At 41.0% G+C, this 16,682-nt stretch overlaps 1 protein-coding gene across 1 annotated transcript in view; it reads left to right on the top strand.

Annotated features, from left to right (window-relative positions):
* LOC135222236 (uncharacterized) overlaps positions 1-12,893 on the top strand; it is a 50,083-nt gene extending 37,190 nt beyond the window's left edge. The window contains exons 6-7 of the mRNA XM_064260361.1: positions 9,066-9,155; positions 11,697-12,893. The gene's annotated coding sequence lies outside the window, so the exon portion shown is untranslated. The remainder of the gene's footprint in view (positions 1-9,065; positions 9,156-11,696) is intronic.
* The last annotated feature ends 3,789 nt before the right edge of the window (positions 12,894-16,682 follow it).

The following is a 16,682-nucleotide window of genomic DNA, read 5'->3' as shown; positions in this document are numbered from 1 at the left end:
GACTTTGCAAAGGGAGCATTTATTGTCATGACCCGAAATAGTGTTACCTCTAATTTATATAGATTTGTACGGGTGTTCCACTTGTTTTTTGTGTGTTTTCTAATCACTACGGTGCTTAACGACCCTACCCATGCATCTGTATAAATACAGACGTCCACTGCGTAAACGCATATTCACTGTTTAATATGATTTGTTACGTAAGGGATTAATAATAACCACCCCAAAATGATAAAGTAAAGCATAGTATATGATTATGATATTTCAGTAGAACTTCTGGAAACAGACACTCAAAGATAAAAACTCGCAGTAGCGAAATCTCAAATGATATAGATAATTTCTGTAAAAAAGTAAGATTAAGAATGTCTCGTAACTTCAGCCACAGGAATAACGAAATTCGACCTGCAAAGGAAACACTCAAAGTTACTCCAAATGAATAAAAAATTGTACTTAGCTTGCTTTTGTGGGAAGTCACGGTGTTCCGATAACGACACACGGCCTTGGTCCTCCTCTATTTAGCGGACGACCTGGTTTGGCTTCAGTTTCCCCCGTGCGCGTTGTTTCGATGATTCGAGCCCTTGAAAATCCGATGCTGCAGACGCGTTCGGTTTGTTTCTTGCAGTGCCGGAAACGCTCACTAACGATGTTTTCTTGAATGATTCTATTGAGAGACGAAGCTTCCGTTGCCGTAGGAAAAGGACACGTCGGTTTTGTTTCTTGAAGTTATTCACTAACGATGATACTAAGTTGCTTGACGAATCTTGTTGTTTTCTGAAGTCGCTCACTAATGATGATACTAGGTTGCTTGAAGAATCTGCTGCTTTCGTCGTCGTTGACTTCATGATTTATTATTCTGTTTTTTCTTCGTAGGACGTTGTAGAGTTCTTCTGGTCCGCTGGCCACCAAATATTAGGGCTGTGCCTTGTATGATAAGGCGCCCTATGAGGTAATGTTAGACTAGCGATAATCTATACCTAAGTCGGTTGGTATTGCACTTCCATCTTCAATGGAGTGTCTGGGGTTTTGTAGATCACTTACGAAGTCGGTATTATCTTTACGACGATGTGTTAAACTCATGGTTCGGTGAGGTTCTTGTAGAAAACACTAAGTATAAAAATAGATATAATTTCTGAAGTTTTACATGATGAAGATCAGGTATGATCGTACAAGTCTTCTATGACGATAGCTTGATCGCTTCTGCCAATGATGATGGCTAATCCTATTCCTCTACATGATAAAGCTTAGGTAAAGAGGTACAGGTCTTCTAATGACGATAGCTAACTCTGTTCTGCCTGTCTACCATCTCTGTTACAAGTTATGAAGGAACAGACAGTGAGTTTCGGAACATATCAACATACTATCAGATGACATAGTTTCATACGAACACACAATCGAATGAGACACGCTACAGATCACGTAGGCAGTTTGAATAATAGGTCGGGGTAGTTGTCTCAAGCAGGGAGCTTGGACTAATGTTTATAAACAATTGAATGACTACAGGTGACGGCATGTTATCTTAGCTTACATACTTATTGTATACGTCATCTTTAGCGTCTCTAGTCTGATCACATTCCTGCAAGCAATCTGGTTGACCTCTTTAGTTTTATTCTTTTATATATATGGACTAACATTCCATATTTTTATTATGTAAACACTTACATATGTATATGTATATGTATATGTATATGTATATGTATATGTATATGTATATGTATATGTATATGTATATGTATATGTATATGTATATGTATATGTATATGTATATATATATATATATATATATTATTACAAGACTATGAGGTGAATGTATAGCGGGGTCGGAGCTGGCGGGAGAGGATAATATGAATACCTTACATAATGCATGCCGCCACAATTTATTACGGCGTCGACAATACAGAATGCAGGTCCCACCGGAGTGATCTCCAGCGGACCTACATGTAGTAATACTCCGGTATCGATTCTAATATTACATACTCCGCCAGATACATATCCGGCGAGTCCATACAAAGGTACTTATGTATCATTTTGTAATTACAGATGGTACGCTGTCAGAAGACAACCTGCACTGCAACCCTGCAGCAGCAGGGCAGACAGGAAGTATGCCGCACTCACACAGGCTGTGCGGTCCAATGAACGATTTGTTGGTCTGGCAACCAGTTGAGATTGAAGTCTGTTACAATCTGCTTTTGGGACTTCACTATCGAGACGCTAAGTACCAATTCATTGAATGATTAGTTCACTGAATGAGATATTGTAAATAATTGGAGAAATATTGAGATAATTATCAATGTTTATAATACTTTCAAAAGAGGATACTTTTTAAAAGTAACTATCTCTTTCAGAAGTTCCTTCCCTTATCTACCCAAATGCAGAAGTCTCAGCAACGGTACCAGTAGATTTGGCAGCCCCGATCATTGCCAAGATCCATGTAGATTAACAGGCCGTGCTGGCAGCTGACCTAGTGGGTTAGAATAAGAAGTCGTTGGAGGTGTCACAGCAATCAACCTGGACCATGAACCAATGAAGGCCAATACCCAGGACGAAGGTAGGCTATAGAAGCATTTGGTAAACGGGCAAAAGGACTACCTTTTAGCCCGTCTCATTCTTCTTCTTCATTTTAGAGTTTACCAAGAGACTTATGACTTCGAGGGATAAGCCGGGGTCGGTAATCCCTAAGGTAAGCTGAAATAGTCACTCATAGGTCTATTACAAGTCCCTTACTAAACATTACAAACTGAAGGCTATTTTGGAAAGTCGTTCTAGTTCGTCATCAGCCACCAGACTGGTGACGAACACGACAAAATCTGCCACACACAGGCAGGCATTGAAGACAAAGGTATCTAAACCCAGATCCTAGGATCCCGGGTTTAACCCAACATGTTTTCCAGCTTGCTGAGGCAGGAGATGGGATAACCTGACTCAGCCCAATTCTAAATAACATCACAACTCAGTTGTTCTCGAACATGTAAACGTCAGGTCAGCCTATTCAGTCGTTAGTAGAAGGACTGAAGATCTAGGAGACCTCGAAGTAAGGAGCCCCCCAACCTGGAAAGCCACAACTACTCCAGGCAGTACCAGACACATCCAGTTGTGTCCCTTCAAACCAATAATCCTTGGTGGCTACCAGCGCATGCTCTCTTCTCAGAGGGCATGCTGACGATTGAGGACAGGGAAGGGAACCCGGCCAACAGAGGACTTCGAGTTCCTTTCACCGGGTCTCCAATTCCCTTGTTTAGGCTATGCACGTCTGACTGAGAACGCATCTGTGAAGACAAAATGCCTAAGAAAATGGTCATCTTCCCCAGAGACCAAGCTCAATCCGCCTGGGTTCAAACCCTGGCAGATTGGGAATGCACAAATACCAAACTGACACGCCACAATAATCCCTTCACGATTTTTGTGGTGCTAGACGACACGTCCATTCCGTGTACCTCTAAAGTAGTAGAGATTACACTTCTGGCAACAGCAATGGACAAATCTATACATTATATCAGAGAGACGGATTTACCATGTGTCGTCTCTCTGGGAGGAATGGAGTGCGGGGTAGACGCCCCGGCGACATTCTTCATAGGCATATTGAACTAAAATTGTGCTAAGACGCTCTTCAGCGAGCTTTTACCCAGACTCCCAGAAGCACTGGTAAAGGCGAAGTATGAAGCCAGTAGTCGCTTGACTAGGTCTATCAATTCCGCCACTATAGCGGAAATGACAACCTCAGTCTTTACGGACGAACCATGGTTCAAGATCCGGACAAGTCATTGCTTCACACCTTACGGTGCGATGTATATGGCCTTGCAATAGCCAGGAAGAACTGCAGAAAGCAAGTCTTGGCCATTGCGTCTATTCACCATGAACCTAATAGACTCATCAAAGCTTAGGTCTGGGGAGCAAACTTGTTCCCTGAGACCGTAGTGAAGAGAATCCCGGGCGTAGCAGCTAAGGTCAACCAGAGCTTGCGAGTTTGCTGGGGCTTGATCCCCAAGAGGAGATATGAATCCTCGGGAACACAGTCCACGGGCATGAAGGGAGCAAAGGGGTTCTAGTCTTCCTAGACGACGTAACCTCAAACATTGATACAAGCTGTTCCAGTAGGCCAGCTAGGTCAACCATCCACCTCAAATGGTCAGCCACAACAGTCCGTGCTGCTGTGGAAACAGCCCTCTCAGCAGCACCAAAGCTCGGCTTCTTTACCTCTTCCCCGGCCACAAGGCCTCCGATAAGAACCAGGTGTATGTCACGGATACAACAGGTTCACAAGAGGTAGCCGAGCCAGAGTAACTTTCTGTAGAGCTGGTGGAAGAACTTCCGGCAAGGAACAGACTTCACAGGAAGCCGGCGCAACCGACTTTCGACGAACCAATGAGACTCCTCAGGTAGGAGGAAAGCGGTGCTTATTCAAGAACCGCTAGGAATCAGCACTTGGTTGAACAGCATAGTATCAAGAGGTTAGTGTGGAGTAGGGAGAAGGGCCCTCCTCTTTCAACCGAAATTTATCAACATCCAAATGCCAGATGAGATACAGGACACCTAAGACTTTCTGTAGAAGAAAGTAATTACATGTGCAAATATTTAGAATTTCAGGGACGCTTCTCCAGCGATTTCATGAAGATTCAATCGAACAAAGGTTAATATTAGACTTGTGTCATTGAAACATATATTCAATACGACAAGTTCCATATGCTAACTGTTTTCGCAGGTATGGACCTTACCTCCCTGTGGAGCGGTCACAGTAACTATAATCTTATAGATACTTACTATCCCGTTCCGGTAGCAAGTCACTTCCGCCTTTTCCTAGGCTTTTGCCTTTTTCTAGGCTTCAGACTAGGCAACAGGCTTACGCCTTCAAGTAAGGCTATTTGGGCTTATCAGAGCGCCCAGAATATTTACAAGATAGCGGAAACAGTAGTGCAATAACCGAGAACCCAAGGGATGAGCCTAGTAATCTCCCAGATGACTGGCTCATCTGAACTATAAACGTCAAGGAATGTTTCAAGGCAAGCATAAGTGATAATTTCTGGAATTCCTAGGATTCCAAATCACAAGGAATTCCTGCACACTCCAACACCACGGTTTCAGTGTTTAGTAAACAATGGGACCTCAAATCACACAACTTTCGATCCCACCAGGGAAAAAAGAAAGGAAATAGCAAGGCTGCGAGACAGTTCCTCAAGGCAGACAAGCATCCCGGAGGAACCAGGAAGAGTTCTAAGTTCACTCCAATTCGCGTCAGTAACAGGGACTCTACTAAAGGCCAACGGAAGACTATATTCCAGGTTTGGTGGAGTAGAGCGAACAGGGAATTGCGAGACAGTTCCCACATCCCGCACATTTTACAGAGACTCCGTCCATGGACAGAAGTCAAGAATCTGACAAAATCATCACCGGTATGGTTCCCTCCACCAAGTTTAGTGGTCCATATGGATGCTTCACTAAGCATTTTGGGAGACTACCCCCAATATGGAAACGCTCAGGACACTTGGTTCCTAACACCCTGCTAGCTTCATAACAGTGTTTGGAAGCCATGACAGTATTCTATTCTTAGTAACTCTCCTCAGAGAGCAGCTTTCAACCAAGCCACATAATCGGGTCATGATAACAATCTTTTCATTGACAACAAGAAACAGTGGCATCTGTCAGCAACTCACTTGGCAGGAGCAAGAACTTAGTGGCAGATGCAGTCAAGGACAACTCCGCTACAGTCGGAATAGTCCTTAGACAACAGGTCGTTTAGATGGATCAGCCAACAGAATCCAGATCTCCTAGTAGAATTATTGCCACAGAATCCAACCACAAATTACAATATTTCATGTGCCCTCAATCTGGACCCTACGGCCCAGGCCACGGATACCAGATAGGTTGGAACATCTGGTAGAGGATTTAATTTTTCCCTCCAATAAATCTACTAAGGCAAGTTCTAGGCTAACTCCCATCCTTCTAAGGATGGATTGGGCTGTTAACCCCCAACGGACTCAAGAGCAATTGTGACCCGTAGCTAGGGGAATTGGGACTCCGCCTCAGACGGACCCCCAACCCCAGACTGGCACGATTAGTATAACACGGCGGATGCTTCCTTAAGGATGCGGAGGGTCCTAACTTTATGGAATTCATGAATTTCACGGCACAAGAAGATGCCCAGTTATGGATCCTATTAACACCTTGTTCTTAGAATCAGAACAACAGAAGTCTACTGGGAGGTCCGCAACCATGCGGAAACGTTTCAGCAATTGTCACGAGATTTGACAGTCCTGACTAATCTCTCCCCTAGTTTACTACGACTCCCCTTCTCTAAGCAGTACGATTCTACAGTAACAAGCTAGCCTTTTTCCTAAAAAGACCCAATAGTTATGACGATGAATATGAACCTGGCTGTTACGTTCCTTAGGACCCAGTTGAGAAAGAGCCTACCAGCTAGGGTTATTACCACGACCAAATCTGCTTCAAGGAGCTTCTCCAGTTTGGTTCCACATTAACAGATTCATAATTTCATCGATTCCGAGAAGTTGTGCTAGCTAGAACAAAATCATATTGATTTTCTTCCATCCAGAGAAGTTCTAGTATCTCCAGATCGAATTCTTGGCTAAAAATGAGGATCCTCAGAGTAGGTGGGGCCCCTAGAAGATTGCCCCACTTCCACAGGATCTATCCCTATGTCCAGTCAGAACTTGAGATTAATTTTAGACAGAACTTCAAATAAAACTTCAGGTCATTTATTCATTTGAGAGATGGTGGAACAGTCTCATGAAAGTGATTAAAATAGCAATTCTATAATTTTAGATAGGCTAACCGGAATGAATTCCACATGTACATGATGTCCGAGCAGTAGCTCCCTTAATAAGTCACTTCCACCACATGAACTTTGATGACCTTAAAGAAGTATATAAGATGGAATTCAAGTATTTAATCACCACTACCTTAAATCCTTGGAAGCCCTTAAATAATTCAGCAGTGGCAGTGGGGGAATATTGTTTCCCCTAACACAGCCTAGTCATGTTGACATACCTAGTCATAAAGACCTTGTCCTTTAGCTCCTTTTCTCTCCTAACCACCTCGCTTAGTCTCTAGCCTTCATCTCGGGGTTTTTCACTTGGATTGTATAATTGAACCATTTTTGTACTGGTTATAATTAACTACTAATCATATACATGTAAAATATATAGTACGTATTACTTGTTGACAGTAATCACACAGGCCTTACCAATAATTATTTGCGGTAATAGTATATACTTACTTGAGTAAGGACCTAGACTTAAGATATTGTTAAAATCTGTTTAGATTTAAGCAATTTATTAAATAGGGTAGAATTATCTTAGAGTTAGTTTCTCCCTTCCAGTAGTCTTATAGTGTGTATATCCAAGCTTGTGGGAACAATTCTGTTACTATTTCACGGAGCGACACAGGTTTAGCCCAGAAAAGGGATTTTGACAAAGGAAAAATCTATTTCTGGGCGAATGACCTGTGTCACCCAGTGAACCCACCCCAAGCTTGGGTGCTATTTTCAGGAATGGCTATCGAGACGCTAGTAGTAGCGGTAGTGGGTGGTAGATGGCGCTGGTATGGCGCCTAGTTTGAAAGGGAAATTGACAAAGGAAGAGACTAAATGGCAGAAGACCTCTGGTAGTGGTTTCACTCGCCCCAGATACCATACCGATCCTTAAATAAAGGTGAGCAGCCAGAAATATTCTGGCATTTCCACATAGCTTTTTTTTCTGGTATTTATAGCATTCGCCCAGAAATAGATTTTTCCTTTGTCAAAATCCCTTTTTTAATGAAAAGTAAATAAATTTGTTTTTAGCTGACATCACTACTTCATTCTAAGTACTATACAATTTGTTTTCTTTCATTTTTAATATACTGCAAAAAGTATAGTTATTCAAAATTGAAATGAGATTAAAACCAATGTTGTCATAAAAAAGACATTTACAGCAAGTGATAAAAGAAAATAATCTAGAAGCCTAAGAGCAGTAAGTCAGACCTGTTTTTGTTTTACCCCGGATGATTTCTGGGAAATTATGTTGAGAAATCTTTGCTGTGCTTTGTTCCATAGCTAAATGCTAAGCTCTGGTCACTGCTTGGTACTTGTTGAGGATTGGTATCACTGCTGTAATGTTCCATCTGGTCTTGTTGCTATGGTTCTAAGCCCTGAAAACTGCTTGGTCCTAGTTCTTCCAGGGGCCCTGAAGGTCTGGAGGAGAACCAATTTTTCAATTTGGGATCCAATAAATTCCCAGATGCTGCTAAGAACCTGACTTAGTCCCAAGGTGCAGGTATGAGGATATCAAGAAGATCGGTTCTTGTATTGAATCTTGGTCCTAAAATCCTCCCATATGCTTGAGTTTCAAGTGGACCTATGCTTGCCACACTAGTGTGTCAGAATCCGCTTTCAGCGAAGTTGGTGAAGCAGCAGTAGTCTGTCTCTCCTTTAGGATACTCTGGAGCAGTCAAGGGTGGGACTGTGTATGATGCTCTTCATGGTGGATATCCAAATGAAGTGTCATTTAGACCAGGTTAACTACTAAGACCAAAAATTGCCAGAATACAACACCAGACAGAAGTGTAAATACACTTGAAAACACTGAAGACAAATACCTGAAGATACAACAGAAACAATTTTCTTTCAGTAAAGGCAGTAAAGATAATTTAGAAAAGACTTCATTCCAAACTACCAGCCAGAAAAGTGAAGATAACATAATTGAAGAGTTATCACTGTACTTTGGCTATACTAATGCTGTGAAAAAGTAAGGAATGAATGACAAAAAGATGATTTAAATGTTGTCAGAATGAATTTACCTTGGCAATTGTGAAGAAGAGAAAAAACACTTAAGTGTGAAGTTAGCTAGCTGCTAATAATGCTGCAGATTCCCAAAAAGTAAGGCAGCTAAACACTGAGGACCCAAGGCTACTGCTGGTGCCATTAAGTTTGTTAAACAATATAAAACAATAGACTGGCATCTGGGAATGTAGGTTAAGGTATGCAGTGGATTGGTGATGATCAAGTTGCCTTATAAATTATTTCTGTTTGAATGGTAGTTGAAATATACTTTGTGAAATCCATTATACTATAGTTACAGGATGAAACTAACAGAAGAATTAAAGATGATGTCACAACAGATGACCAACTATCTGGCGCAAGGGAAGCTGTGTCTAGCAGTAAGAGACTGGTAAGTAGGAAATGTTTTTGGTTGAGTATCTAAGTTGATTGATTAAAGTTTTTCATTAAGTTTGGAATAGTATATATATCCTTAAAGCTTTGCTGAATGTTCAAATAACTTGCACATACTCTTTGTAATGTATATACATATAATTATTATTTATTAGTACTATTCGACTTGAAATGGTATGCTTAGTATATATACAGTTTTCTTAAAGGTGGTAGTGCTGTAATGTATGACTGTTAGGAAGAACACAGCATTATACCTTATAAACTTAGAGTTAGATGTTAGAATTTTTTTTGCATTGAAATTTGTGTTAAAAGCAGTTATTTGGGATGAATCTTGGCTACTCTTAGATAGCTAGTATATCTCGGCAGTGACAGGCACTTCAGTATTAAAAATAAAAGAAGATTGCTTTGCTTTGACTGACCTGGATGACTTGTCTAGTTCATCTGTTCTGCACCAGATATCCCTGCTTTGGCTGCTTGCTGCTTTCATGGTATTGTGTTTTGCATTTTGGTGTCATATTTCTTCTGCCAGATGAGCGTTTTAGGCGTCGTAACCTGGGAAATAATTTCTGATGAATATAATTGAAAAGCACCTTAACCTTGGAACGTAATAAGCCAAGCCCGTTGTAACCCGGGGACTGCTTGTATTGGCCTTTAGTAAACAACAAGGTTTGTAAGTCAAGCCTTACTGGGAACCATGAATAATGAACAGACTGCAAAATGTTTTGGATGCAAAAGCACTTTCTGAAACTGGAAAAAACACATGTACTTAATTTAATTTACTACGTTTACAAATACAGTAGCTGCGATTTATAAACCCAGCTTTGGTAATTTATGAAAGAAACGTATCTGTGAATGAAGTTCCATTCGGCAGCGAAAGACTGATGTAGGTAAAACCAGAATGTGAATGGCAGATTGCTCTGTTCATATTATAATACGATAATATGGTAATAATACATCCCATACTAGGTTCAGTAAAACAGCAGTTTTATTAAAATTATCATTATTCTCAATACACAACCAGTATTCGACTTTGGTAATGATAAAATTAAAAGTCTTAAAAAGTCCACCTAGTTTTATATATAAAGTTTATTTCTGTTGTGCCTCTTTCTAGGTAAAATCTTTATATGTAAGATTATTTAAAAACTTTAATTTATAAAATATAAAGCTAACTTCCCTAATCAAGAACATTAGTTGATTTTTAAGTGTCAGGAGTACAGTGCAATATCACAGCTGAAGATAACACAGCCAATAAGAAGACAGATTTCCTGGCCATGAGGGTATTCCTGTTATTTATGGCTTGCTGTTCGATGAACCTGCCCGAATGGCTTCAAACAGCCTTTCCAACACTAGGCATTGGAGGGGCCCCTTTTACAAATAGTTAATGTTACTATACATTGACAAAAATGGTAAAATATGTACAAAATAAAGAAACAAATCACCCCTGACAAGGAATGAGGAAAGAGCAAAATTTACTCGAATGTTTCCATTTTAACCTACATGAACAGTGAACTTACTGAATACTGAAAAAATGAGCACTCACAATAGCACAGTGGCAGTGAGCATGTCACAAACTAAATGGAAAACGTTAATACACTCAACACTAACCACAACAAGCCAGAGATGCAAACAATAAACAGATGCTTGTGAATGACTACATAATGTATGGCATACCACAATAACAGTAAAACAACAATATCCATGGGTTGAGGAACAGCTTGACCAATCCTGAAGGAGATACATAGAGGACTGATGCCAACTTTACTACATGGACAAGTTGAGCACAAGCTGGATATGTGTAGTTGATATTTTCTAGAAAGACTTGTCAAGCTGGTATGACTGGAATTGTTGCACATGGAGTTAGGCTATTTTACGATTACTACTGGTTACATAAGAACAAACATATTGACATAAGTTGACTCTTAGCCAAGTTAGTATATTATTGTTATTTGTAGCAAATTTATAAAAGACATGCCTTTTTGTTTTAATACTTTTTATTTTGTCACAAAATCCACTAAAATGTTTATATCTTAGGAAGTAAAGTTGAGATGTCCAATGAGATGCCATTTCTGTGAAGCTACCATTCACAGTTCAGAAGAGCTCACTAGCCATGTCATAGAAGTTCACAAGTCTTCAGATATTAAGTTTATGTGCCATCAGTGTCCAGAGACTTTTCTAAAACTTATATGATTCAATGACTAGCCATCAGAAAAGGAAGCATCGGGATACTTTACAAAGGTACCAATCTCTGGAATTGTAGATTTTTTTGATGATTTACTTTATGTTCCATTAGTTATATAAAATTGTTTTGCGTAAGAGCAGTGGCATCTTGTTAAATGGAGTGAATTTAAACAAAATTGTTTTGTAGTTTAGTAACGAGTTTTGGTTTTACAGTCCTGTACATTTCTGTATGGTGTGATGTTTAGAAAGTAGTGATTTTTAAGTTGAACATTACCTACTGGAAGTTAGAGGTGTGTTATAATATCATGTTCTTCTGTTGTGCATGTATATTTTTATTTTATAAAACTATTTTTGTTCCCAGGGTGGCGTCCAAAATGTAGGGATGCCCCGATTGTGTGTTCTGGCCGTACCCGGAGACCCATCTCTTCAGGTCCGCCCTGGCTGTCTGGCGGGCGTCCTCACTCAACTGTCGGGGAAGAAGGGGAATTAACCTACCGACATAGGGAACCAGGTTGTTGAACAATATTGTCACATTTATTACAATTTTTATCATGAAGAAAAAAGAGGGGGGGAGCATTTTAAGATGCTTACCTGATCATTCAGAAGGAGCATCACCATCTCGTAGCAGATGGTGCAGGCCTCCGGGTGCCAAACCATATACGGCAGCAGTCCCTCCTCAGCTACAAAGGGGACGGAGCAGTTCGCGTGGGAGCGACACACTTCGTGCCCCACGGTCTCGACAAGGGAGGCGGAGCACCCCGGCGACTGACAGCGCAATTTCTGTAATGAATTATTAATGAGTATCATCCTCAAGGAGTGCCGGAGTATGCTGGAGCTACTCCGGCGAGGGTATGGAACTTAACTAGATAAAGTTCAAGACTTACTCATTAATAATAAATACATCTAATTCACTGAATAAATTCTTATAAATAAAGGCTAACTGCTTGGTCTCGGACCCGCTCCTGGATTTTATGTAGGTCTAGTACTTGGGATCCAATATCCGCCGGACTATGAGGAGGACAGGCCTCAACTCTGTAGGTCCGGCCGGACCAGAGGGCTTCGTATGAACGTAGGCGCCTACATTATATCTCCAAGAATGAGGACTGAGCTATAGCAGGTTTAATGCAAAACTCCGGTGGCGGGTGTGAGGGTGAGTCACTCTCCGCCGGCACCGCAAGGGTCCGGAGCTGTTCTCTGTACGATCCCTCAAGGCTTAGCTCACCTAAAGTCTCATTTCTCTCTGTCCTAGCCACTGGCTGTGGAATAGGCAGAGGTGGCAGGTCAGGGGAAGGTAATGCCATAACTGACGTTGCCTACCTCTACTGAGGAAGGGGTAGGAGCAAGGCTCTTACCCCAATTCCACTGTTAGAGGAGCCAGAGAAAGAGACAACGGAGTGGCGGAGCAAAATATGTACTTCCTGAAGCTATGTCTGTCATCCGGCGGGGGCCGGAGGACTATAGCTCGGAGCCGTAATACCCCTCGCACCCCTCATACCCGTCCCCCTCCTTCCACTTATGTGAAACTCAAGCGGACGTTCCTCACTAAGAGTACTAGTACCGCGAGTTATAATGGCTCGGCTGGGCCGAGCCTAGTAGTGGGTGGGGGGGGGGGGGGGGGGGGGGGGGGGGGGAGTGTTGTCCGTCATGAAAGTCTGGCTCCCTGTCCGATCAGAGGTGCCCACCTATTAGCTGTTGTGTAGGCTACCACTGTAGGGGTGGTAGTGTAATTGGGTCCATGGACCGTCATGGTTGGTACTGCAACCAGTTGGGGTGGCCACCCATTAACGGTTGTGTAGGCTACCACTGTAAGGGTGGTAGTGTGACTGGGCCTATGGCCCGTCGTTGTTGGTACAGCAACCTGTTGGGGTGGCCATTCATTAGCGGTTGTGTAGGCTACCACTGTAGGGGTGGTAGTGTGACTGGCCCAGGCCCATCGCGGGTTGTGTACAAACAACCGGTTGGGGTGGCCCTCGATCGAGAGGTATAGCCTACTACTAAGGATTTAACTGGAGGAGGCTAGGCCAAGATGAATGTTAACCAGACCTTTTACAGTACAGTGATACAGTATAGCATAATGAAAACAATGGATATACATCAGACTTGATAATGAGTTATTATGGAAGAGTTGCAAGGGGTTCTTGTATAATATATATATATATTGGGAAAATAACCGATATGGATTTAACTGACTAACCGAGATCTCTAGCGACGTGGGACGTCAGGTAAATCTTCCTCTAAGATATCATCATGTGGACAGTACCCTCAACTAAACCTACCAAATTCAAATTTATACGATTCAGACTGGCCAGGAGGATAAATTCCACTCGGTTAAGGACAGTTAGCCTACCTTATTAATATAGTTGGGCTGAACTGATGGGTGGCAACTCTCCCACCTCTTCAGTGAATAATGAATAGGTATATTTGCATATATTTATTTTCGAAAATAATAATAATTCATGCAAATTAACATTGGTGAGAGAGGACGAGTTACTAACTCTCTCTCTCTCTCTCTCCTACTAAATAATAGACTGCGTAGCCTATCAAAGATGACAATAATATTATTGTTATGTCGAGATCACTCGGACGCGCTCACGAGCTGGGGGGGATGGGGGGATGGGGGGGGATGCGAATGTTCTTAGTCTAACCCTCAGACTTGCCCCAGCGTGTCGTGAACACGTTCGATACTTCTAAGACATAAAATCCAATAATAGTAAGATAAATAACGTTATAACACAAGAATTATGTACTTTTAAAAGCAAAAAACATTTGATTTATTCTTATTTAAGCTAAAACATTCGTACCTAATTCCCACACGTTCTTGCTCATGATGCCAAAATGGCAGGGGGACGCCACCTTCCCCGCAATACTTTCTACGGGGCCGAAGGCTTATAAAGGAAGTCCCGCAACCATATAATTTATGAAAAACAGAAACTGGGGTACTCAACTTTGGTGCGGTAGACATTTCAGCTGAAGCCATCACGAAAAAGCACTTAAATCGCCGAAAAAACATGAGCAAGAAAAAAAAAAAAAAAAAAAAAAAAAAAAAAAAGTCTCGTAGTTTCACATGATCTAAAAACAGGATTGCAGATGGCGCTCGGGTCAGGTAGTAGTACTAGTAGCGAGAGAGAGGGGGAAATAGTAGCCGTTGGGTCGGCTCCTCCCATGAGAGGGATTTTGGAAAGGAAACCTCTAATTGGCAGGAGACCTGTGAATAGTGGCTTCCGCTCGCCTTGTACTTTATACCCGACGCCCTTAGGGTGCTCGCGCGAGGGTAGTAACCTCAGCATACCATGCTAGTTTTTTCTCTGGTATATTTAGAACCTATTTATACTAGAAAAGTGGATAGCAGGATCCTTTTCACCTGGGGACACAGGTCTCTCCCCAGAAATAGATTTTTCCTCCGTCAAAATCCCTTTTCAGCTGTCCCAAATGTAAGAAACTATATCCTACCCACTACTTATGGACTCGACATATGACACATGCTTGTTCACACAAATACCCAACCATTCACTTGTGATGAGTGCGATAAAAAATTTAAAAGTAAAGCAGAGCTTTATAACGATAAAAGAACACACAAACCAAGTGAGGAAAGATATAATCATTGCTGTGAATTGTGTGGAAAGAGGTTAGTAATTCTTTTATCATTAGATTTATTTGACTTGGAAAGCAGTTACTTACAGCATGAATATAGATTGCTTAGGGTTATCATATAATTGTATCGTGAATGTTATTCCAGTTCTAATTTCAGGAATATTCAGTCTTTTTGACTGAAATAGCAAAGATTATTTTGTTAAATCTGAACCTATGGTAGTGTTTTGGAACCTTTGTGTGTTCATTCCTTACTAGATATATTCATGGCTTGAAAATAAAACAGGCAGTCTTGTCTATATGATTAGGATGTGTTCTGGCATGATTATGTAATTGCAAATGGAAATATTGTATGTCAAGCTATGATTATGTAAAAGAAAGAATAAATTTTAGTGTTATTGTAAACTAACCACACCAGCCTATCCTGTTAGCAATTTATTTTGCCTCAGTTGCATTTTAATACCCTCCTGTTTCTCTTAGACTGCTAAACACAATATATCAGCAAATAAGTACCATATATTAGGTAAAAGGAAAACTCTGTGAGATCCTGTAAATATTATGTAGTATTCGTTATAATCCATATCTAGTCCAGGGAAAGTGATTTATAATCATTCCTCCCATCAGTCTTATGCTTTTCATCATTGTCATAAAGATTTGTCAGGTCTGATAGTAACAAAGATGGATGGATGAGAGGCTGTTGGTGTTTGTGGGTGACCTGGACTAGTTGGAGAGTGGGATGAAGCAGCTTCCCTGGATGAATATGGATATTAAGATGGCTGAGGAAAGATTTCTTGTCTGTGATGTGGAAGGTTGAAGTAAGTCCAGATTTGCATTCTTTCTTCCCCCAAATCTATAAATAGAGCCAGAGGATAGCACAGATAATAGATATTGTAATGCTCTTCCTCAGAGACTAATGATTGATGTTCTTCAGAAAGTTAATGGCTTCTTCAGACTATGTGAGGATGCCCCAAGTACAGTATGTAATGTCTAAGGTATTTGGATTTTCTGCTTCTGCCTTGGAATCTTGCTCAATCACCATTGGTCAGTGGCTTTCTGTGACCTTCAGGCAGCTAGGCAATATCTCCTTCATTCTCCTCATCTTGCAACAACTTAATAATGTCCTTATTGATGCTCTCAAGCATACAGATAGAAGTCAATGATATGCTTCATGTTGCAATTTTTCCAATATTTGTTCACAGTTTTGTTAGGGCTAGTAGTCCTTGAACACAGATGCTCCCATAGCCAACAGGAGGATGAAGGGTGATCTTAGAAGGCAAGTACAATGTTTAGATATATTCACTAGTACTAATCCTGTATAGTATGGCTTTGGGTTTAAGTAAATGAGTGTTATCAATGAGAAGTAAGGATTACGAGTGTGTTCAGAATTTCATTCTGGCTGTAGCACTGCTCTAGACCTTAGAAAGATAACCAACCTTTAAGCTAAATTTGATTGCTTTTGCCTTCTACTCCTTAGAGTTCAGTTTCCATATTATATAAAACTGCTGCTTCAGAAATCCCAAAAGTTATCCTAAGATTCTTTTGAATGTTAAATCAGGTTTAGTTTCAGTTCTCACAAGGGTAAAATAGTCCTTAACATTTTTGAACACTATTGGAGTTCTCTCATCCATTGCAATGTCTTGTCAAACGTTATCCAAAAATGATCCCTGGAAGCATCTTGATATGTAGTTCTCTTTGCCAACATTAACGACTTTCCTAGCCGACATTGAAAAAAAAAATAGTTTCAGAGCACTTGCAGCTG

The sequence above is a fragment of the Macrobrachium nipponense genome, chromosome 3, assembly GCF_015104395.2.
Source record: "Macrobrachium nipponense isolate FS-2020 chromosome 3, ASM1510439v2, whole genome shotgun sequence".
In the NCBI taxonomy this organism is placed as follows: domain Eukaryota; kingdom Metazoa; phylum Arthropoda; class Malacostraca; order Decapoda; family Palaemonidae; genus Macrobrachium; species Macrobrachium nipponense.
Note: the sequence above shows the minus strand (reverse complement) of the source record. Positions and strands in the feature narration are given on the sequence as shown.